Raw genomic sequence first — 21,524 nt, forward strand, 5'->3', positions numbered from 1 at the left:
GGTGAAGAAGTGTTTTTAAGAAGGGGTGAGAAGAAGCAGGAGAGTTTTTTGGAGGATGTGAGCAAGGAGAGGAGGTGAGCTACTTGCTATTTAGCCTCTCTGAAGAGCAGAATTCCACCTTAACCTTTGACTCTTGAGTTCTTTGGACAGAGATTTAGTTCATTCCCTCTGGCTGTGGCCCTTGCGGCCTAACAGCTGCTGGTAGTGGCGGAGTTGCAGTTGCTGATCCGAACAGCTGTGGCTAAAAAGGCAGCAACAGTTTTAAAAAAGGACAACACTGTTCAGTATTTATAATATTGTGATATATTTGTTTTCAATTGGCACTGGACAACAAATTAGTATTCTTCTTCCTGAAGAACAATTCTGCTTCCAGCTTTCCTTAGTTGCCTATAGTTCTTTGTGAGGGTGGTGGGCCTCATGGCCTTTTTTTGTCCACTTTGTCATGTCCACTGGCATCATCCTTGTTCAGGTCGCATTTGGGCAGTCATATTGATGGGACTTTATAGGTGTAACTTCTGTTATTACCATGAGACAATCTCACAGCATAGTCCCTAATCTCCTGTCTCATACAGTCTTCCCCTGCTCCTCTCCCACAACAGTCCCTGACCTTAGGTACAGGAATATTCTATAGATGTATCCTTTGGGACTAGACTCCAGAACTCTGAATTTTGATTGGTTGTGGTTTTCTGTCATAATTTCCATCTGTTGCAAAGAGAACTTTCTTTTCATTTTTATCTATAATCTATCTATCTATCTATCTATCTATCTACCTATCTATCTACCATCTATCTATAATCTATTATCTATCTATCTATCTATCTATCTATCTATCTATCTATCTATCTATAATTTATTATCTATCTACCTATCTATCTATAATCTATTATCTATCTATCTATCATCTATCATCTATCATCTATCATCTATCAATCTATCATCTATCTATCTACCATCTATCTATCTATCTATCTATCTATCTATCTATCTATCATCTATTTATTTTAGTGGTGGTGGTTAAAATACTCAGTGGATTCTGTATTGCTTCTGGGCCTAGAGCTCAAGAGCTGCTGGTGGGGCATTCCATTTCCTCTTTACCACTACAGGCTTCTGGCCTTTTACAAATGCACTGACTATGATGATGGCCGCCATGATGAGATTTGCTGAGGATGGCCCTGGCACTCTTTTTTTTTTTTTTTAAAGATTTTTATTTATTATTTATACAATGTTCTGCCTGCATGTATGCCTGCAAGCCAGAAGAGGGCACCAGATCTCATTACAGATGGTTGTGAGTCACCATGTGGTTGCTGGGAATTGAACTCAGGACCTCTGGAAGAGCAACCAGTGCTCTTAACCTCTGAGCCATCTCTCCAGCCCTTTTTTTTTTTTAAAAAAAAAAAAAAAGATTTATTTATTATGCATACAGTATGTTTGCCTGCAGGTCAGAAGAGGGCACCAGATCTCATTACAGATGGTTGTGAGCCACCATGTGGTTGCTGGGAATTGAACTCAAGATCTCTGGAAGAGCAGTCAGTGCTCTTAACCGCTGAGCCATCTCTCCAGCCCGGCCCTAGCACTCTTGTGGATGGTTATCCTCACAAAAAGTGGCATGTTTTCAGTGACTGGATCCCAATTTCATGACCACCAAAATGATTTCACCACTGGCCACAGCTTTCACTCCCATAGTCTTGAGATGAATCAGTTACAGCAAAATGAGTAACAAGCCTTCAGATTATTGGACTCTGTGTATTATGTTTGCTTATTCCTCTTGATCAGGAAATTGGAACAGTTCAGCAGGTAGAGATGCATAGACATGACAGTGACTCCTCTCATTATGACAACTAGCAACAGAAAGAGGAGTAGTTTCCTTGACAAGAGAGACTATACTTATATGTAGGTATAAGGATTTGTTGTTATGGATTATGCTGCTTTGGTAAATTAGTGTTTGTAAGTTTTCTTCCAATAACCATATTGCATAACTATTATATGATAATATATAGAGAGATAGATTGAAATAGATGGAAGGATTGATTGATAGATAGATAGATAGATAGATAGATAGATAGATAGATAGATACCAGCATAGCTGAATATGTCCAGAAAGACAATGCTTTCTTGATACTGTAACAAATTTTTATAAGCAGACTATTTGGAAAACCACAAAAAAAAAATGTATTTGAGAGAGCTAAAAGTCAGAGGTCCAGAGCATCTCGAAGTAGTATTGAAGTATCATCTATGTTGTATTTATATAGAGAGACTCAAGGGGAGTGTGCTGGATAATTTAATCTCAAATTGACACAAGCTAAAGACATCTGAGAAGAGGGAACCTTAATGAAGAAAATGTCTCCATAAGATCTGGCTGTATGCAAGTCTGGAACATTTTTTTAATTAGTGATTGATGGGAGAAGGCCGAGCCCATTGTGGGTGGTTCCATCCCTTGGCTGGTGGCCCTGGGTTCTATTAGAAAGCAGACTGAGCAAGCCATAAGAAACAAGCCAGTAATCAAGACTCCTCCTCTTGCTTCCAAATTCCTGCCCCATTTGAGTTTCTGTTGCAACTTCCTTTGACAATGAACAGTGATATGGAAGTGTAAGCCAAATAAATCCTTTCCTCCCCAGTTTGCTTTTTGTTCATTGTGTTTCATCACAACAATAGAAACACTAACTAGGGGAGGGGAAAATCCATTTTATTTTTTCTCACATCTAAAACATGCCTACAGTCAATGGGTAGTGACCACATTCTGTCTCTAACTTTACAGTCAGTAAAGGAATATCTCTTTCTTCATCACATATAAATTTATTTCATCTGGGAAAGATTTTATCATTTTAAGGATTCATGTAATCATCTTGGAGCTAACTGGAAAATCAAGAATAATCTGACATTCTCAACATACCCAATGAGAACTATGAAGCCCCTTTGGCTATGCAAAGCAGATTACTTAGGGAGCTAGGAAAGAGAAAGAGGTCATTATTCTTCCAATAACTATTTGGAAACTCATTTTCATTTGAAAGAAAAAAATTGTCCTGAGTACTATGGAATGACAATAAAGCAAAACTGAAGTAGAGGAGAAATTCACAAAGATCACTAAATGCAGACAAAAATCATAGAGAAAGTAACAGTGATGTCATGGCAACACACCCAGGAAAAGCAAACAAAATTATGAGTTAAGTGCAGTACATTATACCTGGATAAAAGAGTTACACATAAACAAGATATCACCAATAAACAGCAGTATGTCACATGTAGTTTGTGAAAATCTCTTTTTCCTGCTATGGCTTTATGGGATGAGAACTGAAAGGTAAATATGTCCTAGACAATTGTATCTCAAAGAAAAAGACAACTGTATTAACATAAACATATTTTAATTCTATTCTATCTCACTAAATACTTGAACAATTGTTCACAAAATTTTCTTGTACTATGAAATATTTTAATGAAAAAGACTTCCCCAGTCATATTTTAATGCTATTGACAGTAAAATTCAATGATGATGAAATATAAATCAAAGCATCTATTTTATAATTTTCAAAAGGCATCATTGTTAACTTTATCATATTATCTATCAAATGGAAAATCATAAAAAAGGAAAACCAGTTAGTAACTCACACAGGGAAAAGAGCCCAAATGAATAGTGTCCTATTCAGAAGTCCTTACCTGTATCTATAGCTTGTATTTCCCATCTTCCTTTCGAAGTTTCAACATGGCAGGTTTTATATTGATATGTTTTATCCACTTTGGAGTTGACTTTGTACAGAACGTGTGATGAAGGATGACAAGTTGACTACATCTGGAATTTATTAAATCCAAACAGCTGGGCACCCTGTGAGAGATTTTGTTTTCTTAATGAAATCATTTGAAGTGGGAAGAACAATGTCCAATTTGAATATTTGAGATGCTTCTCCAATCCAAGATTTTTTTGGTGGGAAGATCCACCTTTATCTAGGCCATATCTTCTACTGGTAGCCTATGATAAAGTACATGGAAGAAGGAAGCTTGCTCTCTCTTTGCCTGCTTGCTCTCACTCTTGCTAGTAAAACCACTCCTTCACTGGTATTAGAGTATATTTCTCTGGGATTCCTGTATATAATGAAGACCAACTGAGACATCCAGCCTTGTGGACTGAAAAACTACTGGATTCTTAGACCTTCCATTGGTAGACAGCCATTGTTGAACAAACTGGACCACAGCCTGTAAACCACTCTAATAAATGCAAAATCTATATTCATGTAATATATATAGTATATATTATATATATTATACATGTAATATATATGTATATATATATATATTTATACTTTATGTTCTGTTCCTCTAGAGTAGCAGTTTCATCCTGTGGGTTGAGACTACTTCTGAGGTCAAACTACCCTTTCAGAGGGGTCGCATATCAGATATTTACATTATGATTCATAACAGTAGCAAAGTTACAGTTATGAAGTAGCAAAGGAATAATTTTATGGTTGTTGGTCACTACAACATCAGGAACTATATTAAAACTTCTCAGCATTAGGAAGGTTGAGAACCACTGCTCTAGACAATGCTAATTAATAAATGAGTGATAAGGTATATGTTCATTCTTCCCCATGTAGATATTTGGTTTCCCCAGCAACAATAGTTGAGGATGTTTTCTTTTTTCCAATGTGTGTTTTTGACAACCTTGCCAATATTGAGTGGCTGAAGTTGCAAGACTAGTATCTGGATTCTCTGCTGTATTTCATTGATTTACCTTTATATTTCTGTGACAGTAGTATGCTAATTTTGTTACTATGGATTTGCAGTGTAGTTTTAAATCAGTAATCGCAATACCTTCAAGCATACTCTTTTTGCTTTAAATTGCTTTTAATATCTAGGCTCTTTATACTCTGTATGACTTTAGATATTTAATTTCTAGTTGAACAAAATACTGTGCTAGGATTTTGATTGGGCATGCATTGAATCAATAGATTGCTTTTTATAGGATGTATGACCATTTTCAGAATATTAATTCTACAAACCCATGAGATTGAAAAGTTTGCCATTGTCTAATATCTTCTTTAATTTCTTTTAAAAAGTTTTTATTAATTTATATTTTTCTTGAAAATTTCATACATGAATTCAATAAATCTTTACCATACCCATCCCTACTTTCTCTTTAAATCTTTCTAGGAGTAACTGGGATATCTCCTTTCTTCCCAATTTCATGGCCTCTTTTTGTGAATTTTTCTTATTTACATATTTTTAATCCATTGACTCCAGTTTATGAAGCTCATATTCATATGGTTGTTGATCTTTAAGGTCTCTTGTATGTAGAGTAATGTTATGTACTAATGTGGATTTTTTGGTTTCTTCTTTCCCTATTTCCATCCTTTTATTTCCTTCTCTTTTCTTAGTGTCATAGCTAAGGCTTAACAAACTATACTGAATAGGAGTTTGTTCAGTGTACACCCTTGTACCCAATTTTTGAGGGAATAATTCAAATTTTTCTCCTTTAGCACACTGATAGTCACAGGTGTGTTTATATAGCCTTCATTATTCTGGTGTTATGCTTTCTACAGCCTTAGCCTCTTGGAGATTTTTATCATGAGATGATGTGGAACACTAATCACTTCAACAAATTGGCTTTTAATTGTCTATCACTTTGTCTTTGTAATGTCTTAGAGTCTCTCTTAATTTCTGAGACACCTTGGTAGAAACATGGTTATGTAATTTTAGTAGAAAGATGCTGTTTCTCTAAATCTACAGAATTCATTTCTATCTGCTTTTCCATTTTTAAAACCTATTTTGTCAGAAGACTTTATATATTAATTTATTCACATCTTGAAATTTATAAGTTTTTTTCTTGTAAGATGAGTAATGTGTAACATGTTTCCTAGGTTTGACTGAGATGGCATATGTTATTAAATGTATATCATATACCGAGCCTTGCTGTGGGATGTTCTGTATGTCAAATGTGTTGCTGATTAGTCAATAATTAAAACACTGATTGGCCATTGGCTAGGCAGGAAGTGTAGGCGGGACAAGGAGGAGAATAAAGCTGGGAAGTGGAAGGCTGAGTCAGAGAGACACTGCAAGCTGCCACGATGACAAACAGCATGTGAAGATACCGGTAAGCCACGAGCCACGTGGCAAGGTATAGATTAATAGAAATGGGTTAATTTAAGCTGTAAGAACAGTTAGCAAGAAGCCTGCCACGGCCATACAGTTTGTAAGCAAAATAAGCCTCTGTGTTTACTTGGTTGGGTTTGAAAGGCTGTGGGACTGGCAGGTGAGAGAGATTTGTCCTGACTGTGGGCCAGGCAGGAAAACTCTAACTACAAATGGCGCCCAACGTGGTGGCAAGAGTTTCCACCTAAAACCTGAGAAAAGATTCTAAAACGGAGCTAAAAACAGCTTCCTAATCGTCTCTCTCAAATGAGCGGCAGCTGCCAGTTTGAGCTACTGGTGGGTTCCTAGCATGTGCGCTCGACCTGCAGTATGGCGGGAATGAGTCCTCTGCAAGTGGCACATTAAGCTGCGTGGTGGATTTAGCCTTTGCAGGTACAAAACAAAGAGGTTTCTGGGCTACAAGCTGCTTGGATAAAAGCATAGAGACCCACGATAGCTCCCAGAGCTGGTGGAAAATGCCACGTTGGGAAGCTGAGGTGGGTGGAGCCAGCAGCCACAGCTGCTGCAGTTTAAGGCAATAGATTCACAATAAGACAGATTCAGATGTAATAGTTTACAATGTGTATAAAAGATACGTAGGCTTGAAAGAAACAAAAAAGATGATATAAAGAGTTATAGAAACAAATATATAGTTTTAAAAAATAAAGTCTTTAAAGAGACAGTAAAGGTAGTATAAAAAATAAGCCACGTAAAAATGGATATTACACAGAGAATCTGCATTGTGTTGTCTTTGGGACTTTTAACTGCAGAAAAACATTTGATTGTAAAAGCTGTTGAGTTATGCCAAAATGTATATTTTAAAGGTACCTTGACTTCAAAATTTGAATATAAGGATATGTTGCTTTGGAAAGGAGACTCTGCTTTTGTTCCCACAGAAAGCCAGAGGCTATGGATTTGTTCCAGATTAAGATACATCAGGTTTGACCAGCCAAGACCCCCTGAAAGGCCCAGATGACACCATGGCCCAGATGATCCAACATCCAGAATGTTTTCAAGGCAACTGGCTCAGACGATACAGCCTCATGGACTATTCCATAATCCTAAAATTTTCTTTGTTTCCCCATAAGATACAGCGCCCCCCTCCAGCAGGAAGTAGTAAGGGAAGCTATGCCCAAATTCCCAAATTATATGTAATTTTACTTTGTTAAGGTTAAAACCTTCCTTTTTGAAAAAAAAAAAAGGGGGAAGTGCTGTGGGATGTTCTGTATGTCAAATGTGTTGCTGATTAGTCAATAATTAAAACACTGATTGGCCATTGGCTAGGCAGGAAGTGTAGGCGGGACAAGGAGGAGAATAAAGCTGGGAAGTGGAAGGCTGAGTCAGAGAGACACTGCCAGCTGCCATGATGAGAAACAGCATGTGAAGATACCGGTAAGCCACGAGCCACGTGGCAAGGTATAGATTAATAGAAATGGGTTAATTTAAGCTGTAAGAACAGTTAGCAAGAAGCCTGCCACGGCCATACAGTTTGTAAGCAAAATAAGCCTCTGTGTTTACTTGGTTGGGTTTGAAAGGCTGTGGGACTGGCAGGTGAGAGAGATTTGTCCTGACTGTGGGCCAGGCAGGAAAACTCTAACTACAGAGCCTTGTTTTGTTGTTGTTTTGTTTCGTTTTTAATCTAAAACAAAGAACTGGTATAAAAATTAAAATGTCTATATGATGACATTAAATAGTGTAAATATTCTTGGAATAGATTGGGACACAAATAAAACAGTGCATTACCATTGAATTTATCTTCTCTTGAGTTATGAAAGGATTTATCATAGATTTCACATAGCAATTTTCTTCCCTTTTCTTTTTGGACAATAATAAAATTACATGTTTAATTTGTATAATTTAATTTTGTAACTCGTTCATTTGGAGGTTTCAAACATTAGAAGTGTTAAGCATTGGGAAGGTACCTAATTTTGGAGTCACCATTTCACCTGTCTGTCAAATAATAGAACATTAGCAAGAAAGGTATAACTTCTGATTCCATTAGAAAAGTCTTTGTAGAGACAGCATTTTATAGAGAAGCTTGAAAATTACTTGAACTAGTAGGGATTTTGGAAGAAATAGATGATTCAAAGAAATATAATGGTGAAGATATCCTGTGGCCAGGAAGCAATGATAAAAGGGTCTCCTTTGACCCTGTGACAATGGTTATTGATTATCTTGTGATAAAAATGGATAGCTGTAATTCTTTGGCACTTAAATACATGTTTCCATGTTATATCTGGCTTTAAATTAGATCTGTGTCCATTCCAATTTTATTAAGTGTATCACAGTAATTAATGTCTTCCAAGTCTTTTAATGTTGTTTTGTAGTTTGGTAATGAATATGTTAATACCTCAGTCACAGTGGCAATGATACTTTAAAACCAACTGACCTTTTATTTGGGTTATATCCAGTGCATTCAATGGTTCTCAGTATGATCATGATTTCTAAGAGCAGTCTTAGGTTCTATCCATTTTTTAATCAAGGACACCAACACTTGCCCTAACTACACTCATAATTGTTTGATAATGCCCAACAATTCGAGAAATAGATTGTAGACAACTGACCCTTAAATCTTTTAGCTAGATGACCCTCCATCTTAGATTAATGGGATGATCAATGATGCTGGGACAAGCCTTATAGACATCAGACATGAATCACTATTTTGATGGGATGATTTCAAACCAAATGACAGGCCAAGTGTTACTTTAGACACTTTGATGAAATGTTTCAGAAAAATCAATAAACCTTGAATTTATGACCCATAGTTGTCTGTTGAAAAAATGATTATCTATTATAAGGATAAAAAAGAGGTCATTTTTCTATGTCTCTAAATCAAAAGTTACCATGAATATAATCCTACAGTCTGTGATGAAGTTTCTTTTTACAACAAACAATCTATGATGAGTATATGCAATGATTTGCAAGTGAATAAATATAGAAATTAAGTGTGTAGAATATTCTTGATTTATTCTCAAATGGTCACATTTCAGTTTATTCATGCTCTCCTTCAAGAACATATATAATTGTGAAGTACCTATTTATACATGTAAGTAAAGGAATATGATTATATTTGCACACATATACCACATTAAAGAACCTAAGTATCTAAATGTCCTGTAGGAAAGACATTTACACATTATTCCATAGAGCTATGTGAATTTGGAGTCTGGTACCAAACGCTTTATAAGTATTTGTAAATCAATCAAATGTAGTGCCAATCCTCTATCATTTATGTTCTAGATCTACATGAAGATAATTAAAAAATAAATAAACATAAAATCTTCGTGTGTGGTATATTTTGAAGTTGGTAATCTGAGAGTCAATGGCCAAAGGAAACTAGTTACAGAAAGAGGCAAAGAAAGCTTCATAAGCAGTGTGGTCTGCAGTTTGACAAAAACTAGTCCGATTAGGAGATGAGAGGACAGGCATTAAAGGCAGGAGGAAAAACATGTGTTCAGAGAAAACCGAAGCAGGAAAGAATTTAACAACATTGAAAATTATCAAAGCACAGCACAGCTGGGGAAGAGAGAGGGGGAAAAAAGACCTAAACTGAGATCGGTGCTGTCTAGTGCCCAGGTCATACAGTTCCTTACAAAGTATAGTTAACAGTGTGGATTTTGTTCTTAATGCAAGGTGCAGCCATTGCCAGCTTTTAAGTATCAGAGTGCTGGCTTAAATAATCGACTCCGGATATCATGTAATGAGAGTCTAAAGCTGAGATAGAGCAAATGTGGAAATAGCAGATGGGAAATGTTGGCATCAGTCCATGAAGACATTACAATGACTTCACTGTGACAACAGAAATTGAAGTAGAAACTGACTGAATCAAATGATATGTAGTGGGGAAAAAGTCAGAATTTAATGAATGTTAGGAAGTTATAACAAAAATTGTTGTTAAGTAAGCAAAATAATGGCTGTCTATTCTTTAAAACATCTCCCCCAAACATATAAAAATCATGATGTATATGTCTAGAATGAATTTTGTGAATAGGTAGAGAAACCATATTTTATGTGTCTCAGGGTCTAACAACATAGAAGCCTCTATTTGGTAGTTAAAAAGTACCAGATTTGTTATTTTTCTTTTATTTTTCATATGTCCAAAATGCTTCAGAAGACATACTTTCAATTAATGAAACAAGTTCAAACTTTTTGCTTATAGTATTTAAGACTTGAAATGATATTTAGCTTTTGATGATTGAGATTTTTTTAGTATATAATTTATAATAATAAATTAAGATGTCTTTTTTATTTTTAATTTTTAGCATGGTTTTAATTGAAATAGAATTACATCACTTTCCCTGGCCTCCCTTTTGTCCCTCTAGGCTCTCCCAGCTGCCCTTTTTCCAACCTCTTCCACATCCCCCTCTTAAGTAGATAGTCTCCTTGCTTTGAGTATTATTGTTACATGCATTTATATGTGTATGTGTGTATTTATATGCACAAATATACATAAATATAACCTACTGAGTCAGGTTTTATTGCTAGTGTTCAATATACCTTCAGGGCTAGTCTCTCTGCTTTGGAAAGTCAACAGGAGGGCTCATCCCTGGGAGAGGTTAATTCTCCTTATTCTGGAAATTTGTAGTTGCCTATAGTTTTTTTTTTGTCTAGTGGTGGGACTCTGAGCAATTTTTCCTTTCTAATATTTACATATCTAGTGATAATTGCCATGGTTCCATTCTTGTTTATGCAGCCATTTTAAGAGACTGTTTCACAGGAGATACCCTGATATCCTGGTATTCTGGCTCTTACAAACTTCCCACCCTTTCTTCTTTGATGTTAGCCATGGATCCAGAATCTATGATGTAAATGTATCCTCTGAGGCTGGACTCATCCTCATGACCTGTTGATCTCTGCATTTTTTTTTCAGTTGTGGTTTTCCATGATGATTTCTATTTGCTGTAAAGAGAGTCTGCTTTTTGAGGCTCCTTCTTTGTGGGTATAAGGATAATATTTAGCATGTAGTTAGGAATTGCACTGGTCTAGCAGCAAAGTGGTTGCTAGATTTACCTTTAATCCTCATAGTAGGAACTTTTATAAAATGACATCTGTATGAAAAGGTTTGATAATCTATGTTTTGTATTAGTCAGCCTTATGATAGTATAACAAATATCTGTTATAATGATATTATAAAGAGAAAACATTTATTTTGCCTCACAAATTTAGAGGTCTCATTCTTGATTTAACCCTCTTACTTTAGACCTAAAACAGCATATCATGAAAGGAGCATGGTGACATAAAATCAACCCCCATGACTTCAATATGAGCAAAAGAGAAAGTACAAGGGACATATATTTCTCTCAAATATGTTCCCAGTGATGTAAAGACTTCTCCCATGGTTCCACATACCTCATGAAAATTCCATCACTTCCCAGTGATATCATGTGTTACACATACAGGTATATGGAACTTCAGGGGAATTTGAAATGGAAAGTGTAGCACCTTTTGAATTTTGTACCTTCTATAGGACACATTTTTTGAGATTAATCTATGTTACAAGATATCTCAGTAACATTTTTTTCTCTGCTTAGAACTCCTTTATGCAAATGTTCTACAATGTGTTTATCTCTTCACTAACTGAGGGATATTTTTCTTTTCAGGTACATCTTTTTGTAGTGATAGATTCATCTGTCTCTACAAAATGTCACATATATCTCTTCAATAAATATTGAATAACTATAAAAACTTTGTTCATAATATTGCTAAGAATGATTTTTTTTTTTTTTACTTTTTCAAGACAGGAATTCTCTGTGTAGTTTTTGTGCCTGTCCTGGATCTCACTCCATAGACCAGGCTGGCCTTGAACTCACAGAGATCTGCCTCCCAAGTGCTGGGATCAAAGGCATGCACCACCACTGCCCAGCTATTTTTAACATCATAGAAATTTGTCCACTGTTTTCCAAAATGACAGAAGTACTTGTATACCCAACTATTGACATCTGAGAGTTCTAGAATTTCCATAATCTCACAAGCATTTTATAATATCAAATTTCTATAAAATGGTGCTTGGTAATATTTGTTTGTTTGAAAGGATTTTATGAGGTAAGAATTTGGAGTCCTTCTGTTTCTGAAAGACACACTCTGCCTTTAATAACAGTGTGATGGTTGACTTTCATTCTCAACTTGAAACAACACAGAATCACTTTGGAAGTCATATGGGCATGTCCATGGAGGACTGCCTTGATTGTCTTAATGGGTATGGGAAGACCTACACTAAATGTTGGGAGTACATTCTGGTAGTAGCCCCAGTAAATTGATGTAGAAGAATGGAGACTTTTTACATTGATGCTCTCTTAGCCATCACTCTTGCTAGCAAATCTACCTATGTCACTGATGCTGCTGCTTATTCCTTCAATGGTATCTTATTCAAGCTTCTAATGTGAACTTGAGAACAGTGGATCTCCAGGCATCCTCCAGACCTCTGCCAACAGATTCAGAATATTGCTATATCCAGCCTTGTGGAATGAACAACTATCAGGTTCTGGACCTCTCTGTTGTCATATCTATTGTTGCACCACTCCACCCATATCATGGAAACCCATCTAATAGATTTCTTTCTAACATGTGTAGCTAGAGTTTTTCTCTCCAGGTTCCGCCAAACCCCGGCAGTCCCATAGCCCAATTATAAAATAAACATACAGACGCTTATATTATTTAAACTGCTCAGCCATTAGCTCAAGCCTACCATTGTCTAGCTCTTACTCTTACACTCAGCCCATTTTAGTTAATCTATATGTCGCCACATGTTCTGTGGCTTTACCTGCTGCCTTTACATGATGCTCCCTGGATGGTAGGCTGGCATCTCTTCCTATCCGCCTTCCTGTTCTCTCAATTCTCCTCTCTGCTAGTCCCACCTGTACTTCCTGCCTGGTTACTGGCCAATCAGTGTTTTATTTATCAATCAATCATCCACAGCAAACATGTATCTATTTCATCAGTTCTATTGCACTATGAAAACCTTACTAATACAGGTAGTGTTATACAACCCCATAGAATTTCCTATAAAGTCACAATATTTTTGTGACTACCAAGAATTAAGTGAAGTCACAATAATATGGATGCAATTATCTTACACACTGGGAAACATTTGGTGAAGAATCAGAGGCCATCAGAAAATCAAACCTGATTTATGATAACACTCTGTTCCTTACTTGCTGGGAAGTTCATTCTATTATAAATTCAACTCCCTAATCAATAAAATGAGGATGAAAATAATATCTACCTTACAGGCCTACTATGGGGATCAAAGATTTAATGTAAGACAGGGCTTTTAAAAATATAAAACATCAATTTCTGTTATTACAGATAAGCTGGTTTATGCTAATAAGATTATGTTGTTTCTAATATCTCCATTGAGATATATGAGTCAATTTGTCTTAAAGAATAAAATGTAAATATAATCATTTCTGTAAAAACTTTTATCTACTGTGTCAGTGATTTTATTAATTAAAATACTTACTGAGTAGCTACACTATGTAGCAAACATGAGAACACATCATTAAATAAAATAGACTCGAACCTTCTTTTTAAACTTTCCAGAAACTGACTGATAATATTAAAAATCAAATGTTAATGTAGTGCTAGAATATAATATGTGCTATTGAGTAAAGGAAAGCAGAGAGAAACTTTATGGGCATTAAGGAAGGAGACTTACTATAATTTTAAGAAGTGTTTTGAGAGAACACTTTTAAAAAACATGCTAAAACTACAAATAGTTGTAGATAAGAACTATGTAGGCTATGGCAGCAATATCAATTTAGAAAGAGGTGTATACAGAATTAGAACATGTCTGACATATGCTCTAACGTGTCATCGAACATAAAAAGAAAAAGTGGACTGCATAAAAGATTTCTTACATTATACTTCCTGGGCAAACACGAACCAAGGTCTATTCGCCACAGACAGTGAGTGAATGGCAGGCCAAAGGAGGGAATGCATCCTAGTGGAGCTCGGTGACAAAGGAGATCTCACTGGAATTATTTAGAGGAATATGCCATTAAGGTTATTTATAGAAGCATGGATGGATGGCCTCAAACATCTGGATCACAACAAAGTCCCATGGGCTCATGAATGACCACATTTCCTTCCTGGAGTCTCACTTTCAGCTAATCTTCCATTTCATAAACACTTCAAGATCTTCCAAGATCACCTGCCACTGGGATGGGAGAAGGCAAGCAGAAGGACTGGAGACCCTGGTGAGGTTATTGCATCCTCCTACCCCTTTCCTTCTGTTAGGGGTTGTCAACATTCCCAGCAACATTCCCATAAACTTATTTACCACTTTGTTGTCTACTTATTTCATTGCCCTGGCAACCTAACAAAAGTTACCTTTACTCCAAGGTGGTGACAGGATGATCATGTTAAGCATGCAGGAAAAAGTCATAGCACAGGAGAGTTGTGAAGGAATAAAACATGCAAGAGGAATAATGTTCACACAAGACGTGAAAGCGAATATAACAAGGCTTTCAAGTTTACTCTAAGGTAGCTAGAAAACCATTGAGCAAAATAATGCCTGCCTCTCACAACATCCATGTATTTGTTAGCTTTCTTATTGGTACTATAATAAATTTCCACAAAATTAGTTGTTGAATGTTACACAAATATACTTACTTAAAGGTCTACAGGTAAGAAATATGAAAGGAAAACATGCAAGTTAATTTTGCCTTAAGGATGAAATGTAAACATTCCTGTAAAAAAGTTTTAATCTACTGTGAAAGTTATATTATTAATTAAAATATTTACTGAGTATATACTATGCACTACTATATACTGATTAAAAATCAAGGTTATATCAGAACATGTGGGAGAGAATCTGTGTCCTTGGCCTGTCAAGCTTTTAGGGACCATTTGGTTCTTGGACTCACAGCTCCATCATCCATTTTTAAAGGAAGCAATACTGCATCTTTAAATGTATCTCAGACCCTTCTCCCATCTTTTATGAACCCTTTGATTTCACTGATCTACCCACCTTATCCAAGGTTATATCCATAAATAAATTCTGTGACTCACTCACACTTAAACAATGTCCCTCTAGTCATATTAAGTAACATATTTAAAGGTCTTAGGATTCATACTTAGACATCTGTCTCTCATAGTCTGTCACAGGATAATAGTGCTTTTGATGTTTATTAAAGGGCATCAGGAAATGGGAACATTGGACTGAAGGAGGAAGCAGTATTTATTCATTGTCTAACACTATGCAGGATAAAAATAAGCTGAAGCTGAGTGGGATATGGCACATTCCCTTTTGTATTATGTGACTTGCCTCCAATGCAGAGGATGAAGTGAGTAGTGTGATTAGAAGCCCTTGTTTAGCAGAAACAAAAATTAAGATTTTATTCATGTGTGTGTATGAATATCATATTTATGAAAGTGTCCTTAGAGACCAGAAGAGAGAGTTGTAAGTCTTCTATCTGGAGTTACAAGAGATCATAAGCTGCCCAACATGGAATTAAATTTGGGTCCTCTGCAAGAGCAGTACATGCTCTTAATTCCTGAGCCGTCTCTACAGCTTTTTTAAAGTACCAAGTATGTGGTGATATATTGTGTGTACTTCAATATATTATATACCCTAATAAACTTGCTTGAGGATCAGAGAACAGAACAGCCACTAGATTAAACATAGAGGCCAGTCAGTGGTGGCACACACCTTTAATCCCTGCACTTGAGGATCTCATGTTTTTGCTTGGGAAGGACACACACCTTTAATCCCAGGAGGTGATGTCAGGAAGCATAAAGGTATATAAGGCATGAGGAGCAGGAAGTAAAGGCTTTTAGCTGCAGTTCTACTGAAGCCCTCAGGGATGAGGACTCAGAGGTTTTCAATCTGAGGATTCGTGGAAACAGGATTGGCTAAGAATTTGGCAAGGTGAGGTTGGCTGTGGCTTGTTCTGTTTCTCTGATCTTTCAGCATTTACCCCAATATCTGCCACTGGGTTTTTCTATTAATAAGACCTTTTGAGATTTGTGTTATACAAGTATAATATTTTCTAGATTTGTCCACTAACTGCAGATTTCATAATTTCATTTTCTTTATTGGTGAATAGAACTTAATTGCATCCATGCACCATACTTTCATTATTGATTTATCAGCTGATGGAATCTAAGCTTATTTCTTTTGTGTTGCAATAACCTAGTCCCAGAGAGAAAAAAAAAAAAAACACATGGCTTGTACTGTTTGTGGATACTAGCTTCCCTATTTTAGATTTGAGACATAACAGAACAGAAGAAGCCAGGAAAGCAGAAAGGGATAATGGGCAGAGGGGTACAGAAACAGCTGTAGCAAAGAGGATAGTAGGACAAAGGTGCAATAAAGAAGAAAGATGGGAGGACTAAAGACAGGAGGAGAAAGGAGGGTAATACTAAAGACAGGAGGAGAAAAGGGAGGAAATAGAGGCAAATAACATTAAGGGTGTCTGAAAAATCTATAATGAAACATTATTTCATAAGTTTTCTTAAAATGCATATATAAGTGTGTATGTGCGTGTATTATATATATATATATATATATATATATATATATATGTATGTATGTATGTATTATACACACATGCACATGTATAGTAGAATTATGCCATACAGGGTAGGTGATAATGCTCCCCTCAGTAGCTATAGGCTAACTAATAAATATCTTAGTAGCAGGCAAGGAAAATTTCCCTCTGGGCTCTCAGTCAAGAGTCAGTGTGCAAGCCAAGAGGCTCCTAAGACATTATAGGTTATTGCCAGTGCCCTGTCATTTGCCTCAATAACTTGAATGGATGACTATACTGCATATATAGACCAGGAAGAATGTTTGGGCCAATTGTAGTCTTGCTTCTTAGTGCCATTAAGGCTTATATTTGGAAACAATATTTGGCCCCATAGCATCAGCCCCAGTCATATCTCCATAAGGGAATATAGTCACCATCAGACTAAGATACAAAGGGTTCACTGGAACTTGTAACAGAAAATCTGGCATGAACTGTTCCAAACAGGCCCAGATGCCTCAGCAACCAGGACAACCATCAGCTATCTTGCACACTGGTCTCAAAGCAACTGTGGAGTTGTCTAAAAGGCTAATGCAAGCACAGAGACAGGCCTTTGGCTACTAGTCTAATAATCCTTTATCTCAGGACAAGGGAGAGTCTATTAGGTATTAATTATATATCCAAATTACCTAATTGATATGTCTTTATTTATTTTTAGGAAACGAATGTAAAATGAAATGCCTTCAATACAAAATTATATTACTAATCATTAACACTCAGTGATTTTAAAAGATTTTAAAAGTGACTGAACAGTGATTACACATGATTGCTTTCTATGAACAGAGAGGTCCCTCCTCATGTGTCTTACCAGCACGTGGAAGTAAGAGTGGATAATATAATTTACATTAAGAACCATATTAACCATTGACACAGAAAAAGCATCCTGATCATTCTTATTGCTATTGAGACTAACTGTAAATAAGTTTAAAGTGCTCTATTTTCCATTTATTCCAAAATAAAATTAAAAAAAAACTTAGTAGCTGTATAGTTTTCTTTTTCTTTCAAAAAATATTCTAAAGGGGTGCTAGGTTGTCCTTTGGTTATTACCACCAGAAAATACTTGATGTCAACATCATGAAAAGGGGTACAAGAGTTACAGATTTCTTCTGAAATATCATTTCTGAAAGAGGAAGTGGTGGTAAAAGCTCACACTATTTTCTTTTCTTGCTTTTGGTGATTCTTAGATAAGTTGAGATTCTTTTTTTTTTCTTGTTTTTTTGAGACAGATTTTCTCCATGCAGTTTTGGTGCCTGTCCTAGATCTCTCTCTGTATACCAGACTGGTCTCGAACTCACAGAGATCCGCCTGGCTCTGCCTCCCAATTCCTGGGATTAAAGGCATGTGCTTTTTCAGTTTTATTTATTTATTTACGTCCCAGCAGCACTTTCCACTCCCTCTTCCCCTTCCATTCCCTCTTCCCCACCTCCTCTTTGTCCCCCACCCCCCTCCTAATCCACTCCTCCTCCACTTCTATTCAGCAAAGAACAGGTCTCCCATGAGTATCAACAAAACATGGAATATCAAGTTGTGCTCCTCATGTATTAAGGCTGGGCAAGGTGACCCAGTATGAGTAGTATGGTCCCAAAAGCTAGTAAAAGAACCAGAGACAGCCCCTGCTTCCACTGTTAGGAGTCTCACAAGAGGACCAATTTATACAACTTTAACATATATGCAGAGGTCCTCAGTCAGTCCCAAGCAGGCTCCCTAGTTGTCAGTTCAGTCTCTGTGAGCCCCTATGAGCCCAGGTTAGTTGACACTATGAAACATGGTGCAAGAGAATCTCTCAGGACAAAGATGACTCCAGCTAAGACTCCAAGCAATAGCAGATATTTAGTCTAAACTAGCCATCTCCAGTCACTAGGCAAGACTTTAAGTGGAAGGAGTGGGAAACCAACCCAGCCATATAACCTTTGACCTACAATATGTCCTGCCTATGGGATGTGTTGGAGTCATGGTGCTCTAGAAATTGAGGGTGTGGCCAACCAATGACTGGTCTATCCTAAAATCCTTGCTAAGAAAATAAACCTACCCCTGACATAGCCTGGAGCACCAGGACCTGCAGGCTGGATGACCCAGAGACCTGGGATAGAACCTAAGAAACAATGTCAATGTAATGATGCACAACGATATCCTGCTATACTCACAGATTGGTGCCTAGTCCAATTGTCATTAGAGAGACTTCATCCAGCAACTGATGGAAACAAATGCAGACAGACAGCCAAAAATTAGGTGGAGCTCTGAAGTCCTGCAGAAAAGGGGGAGAAAGGATTGTAGGAGCCAGAGGGGAGTCAAGGTTATCTTATTTCTTAAACGCCATTTTACACAGTGCACAAAGGATTTGCTGGTCATAGAAACAAGCAAGCCAAACCTAATATCATTCTTGAAGTTATGATACTGAAATCAAAGCTCAATATATCTCTACCATTTCAGAGACAAAGACATGAATAAAGTTAGACACACTGTCACTATAGGTGAAGAAATTCATGACAGCACAGGACAAGCATATTTAATTGGTTATGCGTTGATAGCTTGCAAAGCAATAAAAATCCCAAAGGAACTTTAATTTACAACTTCAAATCCATACCCGTTGTGAGTCATCTTGTGACCTTACATATTAGAGATGTAGTTATGGGTAAGTGACGGATTTTATTATATGGTGTGATTATTCAATTTGTCATGAAACATAGACCATATTATATAAAGCTTTCTTTTAACCATGTTTCAAATAGGACATCTAATATGTACCTTGTCAAATGATAAAGGCAGCATGACATGCAATAATAACATTGTACACCATTGACCTTTCCTAAGTATCATGTGGTTTTGTTGTCTTTCTAATAAGATATTGACATTTGAAGTGATCATTATGCTTTTTAACATTATTTTCTCTATCATGAAAATCAAAAAAGGTTGCAGTAGTCATTTCAATCACCTACCTTGGTACTCATTTGCAGGTATGAGAAGTAAAAACATATGTTTAATACAATATATTCTGGATGTATTTTTGCAGCACTAATTTTGCATTTGCTTTGAAAGTGAACTACTGGTTTATCTGGTTTCATATGATTGTCCTTACTGATTTTTAAAGTGCTTGGCATACCTCCTTCTTTTGAATGTATACATATTTCATCAATTAAAATTTAGCTGCTTACTTACGTTATCAAAATTTTGTGATATGTTTGCTTAATATGTTCATTCAAATTTTACAGGTTGAATTTGAATATAAGTGGAAATTCATAAATATAAAATTCAGACATGCATATTTGTATAATCATATCATTTTATTTTTGAAGTTATGATTTGTGGTTTTTATTAAAATGCACAGAGCAAATGAAGCAAAAGGGAGGAAAAATTGTAGAAGGTGGTAATAAAAATGTGAGGAAATCAGTTAGGTCATAATTATTTTCTGTGATACTATAAAAATAAGTCCACTCCAAATCTGATTTGGGGTTTCAAGGAAGGCAAAGACCAAATGAAAGTGAAGAGTTGCAAGATTCACAACTGACCTAAAAGAAAAGGAGACAAGCTCTACAAGGGAACAGAACAGCTTTATTTTTGGTTGAGGTCATTGTCTACTTTAGCTTATTAGTGACTCCAAAGAGAATGATTGTGGTGGTTAATATTCACTGTCAACTTGAATACATTCAGAATCACATAGAAGATAAATCTGCAGGCATCCATGAGGTATTTCAAAAGACATTCAATTAAAGAGGTCAAGCCTACTTTGAATTTGTGTCCTAAATTGGATTAAAACAGAGGACTGAACAACTAGAGAAAAGGAAATGGGTAAGGATACCCTGATCTCTGATCTCAAGTCTTCCCAAATATGAACAATTTCAGCTTCATGTTGTGGCATACTTCATTAGCATCAGCAAGCCCCTCCATAAGAATTTCCAGCAGCACTGAAAAAGACACAAAACAAACTGTATTAGTCTGGGTTCTTTAGAGGAGCAGAACTGAAAAAAATTATGTTTATAAAGGGGATTATTATAGTGGCATACAGGCTGTGGTCCAGCTAGTTCAATGACTGTTTACCAAGAGAAAGTCCTAGAATACAGTAGTTCTTCAGTCCATGAGGCTGGTTGTCTCAGCTGGTCATCAGTATTTGCCAGGATTTTAAAGTAGACACTAATGCCAGTGATAGAATGACTTTCCAGGGAGCGAGAGGGCAAGCAAAGAACAAAAGCTTCCTTCTTCCATGTCCTTTATATAGGCCTCCACCAGAAGGTGTGGCCCAGATTAAAAGTGGATCGTCACACCTCACAAGATGCAGATGAAAGGTGACTCTCACCACTTCAAATGATTTAATTAGGAAAAATCACTCAAAGGTACCCAGCCACTTGGGCCTTAGTTAATTCCAGATGTAGTCAAGTTGATAAACAAGGATAGTCATCACACAAGCCAAAAACAAACACACAACAAACAAAAATAATTTGAGACTAGCAATTAGTCTAAATAGATATTAAAAAAGAAGTAGGAGAGTACAGTATGCCTAAAAGTTGCCAGAAAAAAAGTTCAACATAATTAACCCTGGGGAGATGAAAATGAAATTCATTGTAAGTTATCAATTCATTCCAAGAAAAATGACTACTAAGTCTTTGTATGATCTTTAGAGGAACAGTTTGTTTTCCAGTTTACTCCTGGACAGCACAAGTTCCTGTCATAAAACAGGGCCCCATAGATGTGGTTTTGAAGCCTCTCAGTGGCTTGACAGTACTCCTTGTGGTGTTTGCTTGTACCTTTCCCCATCAGGGTATCATTGTTCAGCATGTTATGACATCCTTTTATTATATATGACATAAATCACTGATATTTAAGTTCATAGAATTTTTTAAAGACTAAATGCAGCTATGTTTCATTGTTATCTCACAAAGACAAAAA

At 36.4% G+C, this 21,524-nt stretch overlaps 1 pseudogene; it reads right to left on the bottom strand.

Moving 5' to 3' along the window:
• Positions 1-1,444: 1,444 nt before the first annotated feature.
• The window catches only part of LOC128094705 (60S ribosomal protein L28-like), a 42,529-nt pseudogene continuing 22,449 nt past the window's right edge, over positions 1,445-21,524 (bottom strand).

This window comes from Peromyscus californicus, unplaced genomic scaffold (genome assembly GCF_007827085.1).
Source record: "Peromyscus californicus insignis strain IS unplaced genomic scaffold, ASM782708v3 Scaffold_4__1_contigs__length_199733344, whole genome shotgun sequence".
Classification (NCBI taxonomy): Eukaryota; Metazoa; Chordata; class Mammalia; order Rodentia; family Cricetidae; genus Peromyscus; species Peromyscus californicus.